This window comes from Schistocerca cancellata, unplaced genomic scaffold (genome assembly GCF_023864275.1).
Source record: "Schistocerca cancellata isolate TAMUIC-IGC-003103 unplaced genomic scaffold, iqSchCanc2.1 HiC_scaffold_890, whole genome shotgun sequence".
Lineage (NCBI taxonomy): Eukaryota > Metazoa > Arthropoda > Insecta > Orthoptera > Acrididae > Schistocerca > Schistocerca cancellata.
Genome location: NW_026046900.1, coordinates 15,001 through 20,000, shown reverse-complemented (window position 1 = coordinate 20,000; position 5,000 = coordinate 15,001). Strand labels below are relative to the sequence as shown.

The following is a 5,000-nucleotide window of genomic DNA, read 5'->3' as shown; positions in this document are numbered from 1 at the left end:
TAACCACACCAGGGGGTCCAATTCTAAAATAGAATATCCCACCCGTCCGACATCCACAATTGCTCAGATAAGCCACCAACACCCACACATGTCCTACACAGGGGTGCACCCAACACCACCACACTGCCTCCTGTTACGGCACAGAAACAATGGCAGGAATGAATCACACAGGTCTGCCGCTCCCTTGCCGCAACCACAGACGCGGCGCGCCTCCAGTCACGAGCGAAAAGCGCATCCTGACGAGACATAACTGCTGTGACATACTGAAGCTGCCTCAGACATTCACTTACAATGATCACTACCAACGAACCTCGGCCCCCCCCCCCCCCAACACACTCTCTTACCACGTTGTGTACTGTAATCCAACCCATTTCGCACCTTAACCTAACCCATTTTGCACCTTAACTTAACCAAATTCGTAACGCAATTTGTACCGCAATGTAACGCAATGTGTACCGCAATGTAACGCAATGTGTACCGCAATGTAACGCAATGTGTACCGCAATGTACCGCAATGTGTACCGCAATGTACCGCAATGTGTACCGCAATGTGTAACGCAATGTGTAACGCAATGTGTACCGCAATGTGTACCGCAATGTGTAACGCAATGTGTACCGCAATGTGTAACGCAATGTGTACCGCAATGTGTAACGCAATGTGTACCGCAATGTAACGCAATCTGTACCGCAATGTAACGCAATTTGTACCGCAATGTAACGCAATTTGTACCGCAATGTAACGCAATTTGTACCGCAATGTAACGCAATTTGTACCGCAATGTAACGCAATTTGTACCGCAATGTAACGCAATTTGTACCGCAATGTAACGCAATTTGTACCGCAATGTAACGCAATTTGTACCGCAATGTAACGCAATTTGTACCGCAATGTAACGCAATTTGTACCGCAATGTAACGCAATTTCTACCTTAACCTAACCCACGTTGTGCCTTAACCTAACCCACGTTGTGCCTTAACCTAACCCACGTTGTGCCTTAACCTAACCCACGTTGTGCCTTAACCTAACCCACGTTGTGCCTTAACCTAACCCACGTTGTGCCTTAACCTAACCCACGTTGTGCCTTAACCTAACCCACGTTGTGCCTTAACCTAACCCACGTTGTGCCTTAACCTAACCCACGTTGTGCCTTAACCTAACCCACGTTGTGCCTTAACCTAACCCACGTTGTGCCTTAACCTAACCCACGTTGTGCCTTAACCTAACCCACGTTGTGCCTTAACCTAACCCACGTTGTGCCTTAACCTAACCCACGTTGTGCCTTAACCTAACCCAAGTTGTGCCTTAACCTAACCCAAGTTGTGCCTTAACCTAACCCAAGTTGTGCCTTAACCTAACCCAAGTTGTGCCTTAACCTAACCCAAGTTGTGCCTTAACCTAACCCAAGTTGTGCCTTAACCTAACCCAAGTTGTGCCTTAACCTAACCCAAGTTGTGCCTTAACCTAACCCAAGTTGTGCCTTAACCTAACCCACGTTGTGCCTTAACCTAACCCAAGTTGTGCCTTAACCTAACCCACGTTGTGCCTTAACCTAACCCACGTTGTGCCTTAACCTAACCCACGTTGTGCCTTAACCTAACCCACGTTGTGCCTTAACCTAACCCACGTTGTGCCTTAACCTAACCCACGTTGTGCCTTAACCTAACCCACGTTGTGCCTTAACCTAACCCACGTTGTGCCTTAACCTAACCCACGTTGTGCCTTAACCTAACCCACGTTGTGCCTTAACCTAACCCACGTTGTGCCTTAACCTAACCCACGTTGTGCCTTAACCTAACCCACGTTGTGCCTTAACCTAACCCACGTTGTGCCTTAACCTAACCCACGTTGTGCCTTAACCTAACCCACGTTGTGCCTTAACCTAACCCAAGTTGTGCCTTAACCTAACCCAAGTTGTGCCTTAACCTAACCCAAGTTGTGCCTTAACCTAACCCAAGTTGTGCCTTAACCTAACCCAAGTTGTGCCTTAACCTAACCCAAGTTGTGCCTTAACCTAACCCAAGTTGTGCCTTAACCTAACCCAAGTTGTGCCTTAACCTAACCCAAGTTGTGCCTTAACCTAACCCACGTTGTGCCTTAACCTAACCCACGTTGTGCCTTAACCTAACCCACGTTGTGCCTTAACCTAACCCACGTTGTGCCTTAACCTAACCCACGTTGTGCCTTAACCTAACCCACGTTGTGCCTTAACCTAACCCACGTTGTGCCTTAACCTAACCCACGTTGTGCCTTAACCTAACCCACGTTGTGCCTTAACCTAACCCACGTTGTGCCTTAACCTAACCCACGTTGTGCCTTAACCTAACCCACGTTGTGCCTTAACCTAACCCACGTTGTGCCTTAACCTAACCCACGTTGTGCCTTAACCTAACCCACGTTGTGCCTTAACCTAACCCAAGTTGTGCCTTAACCTAACCCACGTTGTGCCTTAACCTAACCCAAGTTGTGCCTTAACCTGCTCTGTAATTGGCATATGACACGTTACATTAATCCAGTGTTGTCTAACCACAACCCTCTGAATATAGTTCGCTACTCGCACCGCCCACCCTCTTGTGTATCGTTTCATGTTCAACACTTCGCAAGTGTTGCTTACTTTTTACATGCTCCCGCTGTACACTGTAATGTGGACGACTGCAGGATGTACATCGCCCCCACCCTCCCCCCTGCCTTCGCACGCTGGTCGTTCAGGTGCTTGCGTGTTCAATGCCCTTCGCAGCTGTTCACTGGCATTCGCATGTCGAAGCGCTCAGTCTACGTCGTGGTACGGCCTGTGTCCACTGTCCGCTGATGTCGTAAGCTTAACCCTCACATTGTACTGCACATAGGTCCGTATGTACTGCATGATACGCTGTGGCACATGTGTGACCGTACAACGACTGCGCCCAACAACAGCGAACCATACGGTCCAAATGTTGTGCACTCAGCCACGTGCCGTCTCCCCATAACAGCTACATTGCAGTGTGGTACGCCATAGAGACGTGTGGGATTAACGGACGCCCTGGATGGCGATCAGCATGAGCCGTCTGTTGATGTAGTGGCGCGTGTATTCAAACGTAGTCGTCTCTTCTCACACAGTGTGATAGCATGGTGCACCGCGTTCCACATCTGCGACATGGTACAGATGCTGGTTGACAGTCGGTCTCGTAATGGACATCGCATACGTAGGGGGCCACCTCCCACGTGTTCTCTAGTCGTGCACATTTTGTTGCGTGTATGTGGGCAGACGTAGTGTGTCGTGACACCTAACAGACAGGTATGCAATAATCGTTGCATTTGCAAACTGGGATGGACGTCTACGTTTGCTGGTGACGTTACGCAAATGAACAACTGGTAAACCCATTGTGGTGCGGTTGTTGTTGCTGGAGGTAAATCAGTAAGGGCAAATCTGTGTGTGAAGCGATACGCGGCGGTGGCTGGGTGGGACCGTCCCCGGCCGGTGAGGGGGGGCCGCCCGGCGTGCTGGCCGCGCGGTGCGTGGGCGCACGCGCTACAGCCGGCTGGTGGGGGCGCCCAGTGGCAGGCGCGCCGGCCGACGGACGCGGCAGGCGGCGCAGCTGCGCGCCGGGGCACCCTGCGCGCGGCGCCGGGCGGCCAAAGTGGGTCCTCGCGGGCCCGGTGCGAAGCGCGGTGGACATCTGCAGTGTGCTGGTCCGACTGAGGACTGTGTGCGTTGAGGATGCGCCGCCGCCCGGCACTCGGCGCCGCGACGCCGTCTGCTGCTCGGTCGCCCCAGCGGTTCTCGCTGGTGGTTTGTATCGCAGTTGTGCAGACGTGTTGGCACGTGCGCTGTGCTGGGAGAGTTCGCTTCGGCACCCACGTGGGGCCTTTGCCCTTCTGTGGCGCTGGCGTTGGAGCTGCCGGTCACCGTAGGTGGCGCGTGTTGTCTCCCGCCGGCAATGCCACGACAGCACGCTCCCGGGCCTCTGTCGGCAGCGGCAAGCTCAGTTGGGAGCACGGGTGGTCGCACCTAAAGCGTCTACTCGCCTAACTCCGGGCGATTGCGCCTCTCTCGAACCCGACCAAGTACTTAGGACGGCGCTGCGCGCCGCCGGGACCTGAGAGGGTTTCGAGGTGTATTGTGCAGGGGAGCTCAGCCTCCTCCTGTTTGCAGAATAATTGAGCGGACGCTTGCGTGTTCGCGCGGGCCCCTGGGACACACTCCCGGGCGGCCGGCTGCTCAGCTCTAGTTGACGCAGCTCCCTGGTTGATCCTGCCAGTAGTCATATGCTTGTCTCAAAGATTAAGCCATGCATGTCTCAGTACAAGCCGCATTAAGGTGAAACCGCGAATGGCTCATTAAATCAGTTATGGTTCCTTAGATCGTACCCACGTTACTTGGATAACTGTGGTAATTCTAGAGCTAATACATGCAAACAGAGTCCCGACCAGAGATGGAAGGGACGCTTTTATTAGATCAAAACCAATCGGTCGGCTCGTCCGGTCCGTTTGCCTTGGTGACTCTGAATAACTTTGGGCTGATCGCACGGTCCTCGTACCGGCGACGCATCTTTCAAATGTCTGCCTTATCAACTGTCGATGGTAGGTTCTGCGCCTACCATGGTTGTAACGGGTAACGGGGAATCAGGGTTCGATTCCGGAGAGGGAGCCTGAGAAACGGCTACCACATCCAAGGAAGGCAGCAGGCGCGCAAATTACCCACTCCCGGCACGGGGAGGTAGTGACGAAAAATAACGATACGGGACTCATCCGAGGCCCCGTAATCGGAATGAGTACACTTTAAATCCTTTAACGAGTATCTATTGGAGGGCAAGTCTGGTGCCAGCAGCCGCGGTAATTCCAGCTCCAATAGCGTATATTAAAGTTGTTGCGGTTAAAAAGCTCGTAGTTGGATTTGTGTCCCACGCTGTTGGTTCACCGCCCGTCGGTGTTTAACTGGCATGTATCGTGGGACGTCCTGCCGGTGGGGCGAGCCGAAGGCGTGCGACCGCCTCGTGCGTGTTCGTGCGTCCCGAGGCGGACC

At 53.0% G+C, this 5,000-nt stretch overlaps 1 non-coding gene across 1 annotated transcript in view; it reads left to right on the top strand.

Moving 5' to 3' along the window:
• Positions 1–4,216: 4,216 nt before the first annotated feature.
• LOC126148634 (small subunit ribosomal RNA) overlaps positions 4,217–5,000 on the top strand; it is a 1,909-nt gene continuing 1,125 nt past the window's right edge. The window contains exon 1 of the ribosomal RNA XR_007530610.1: positions 4,217–5,000. This exon is cut by the window's right edge and continues 1,125 nt beyond it. This is a non-coding gene — a ribosomal RNA (small subunit ribosomal RNA).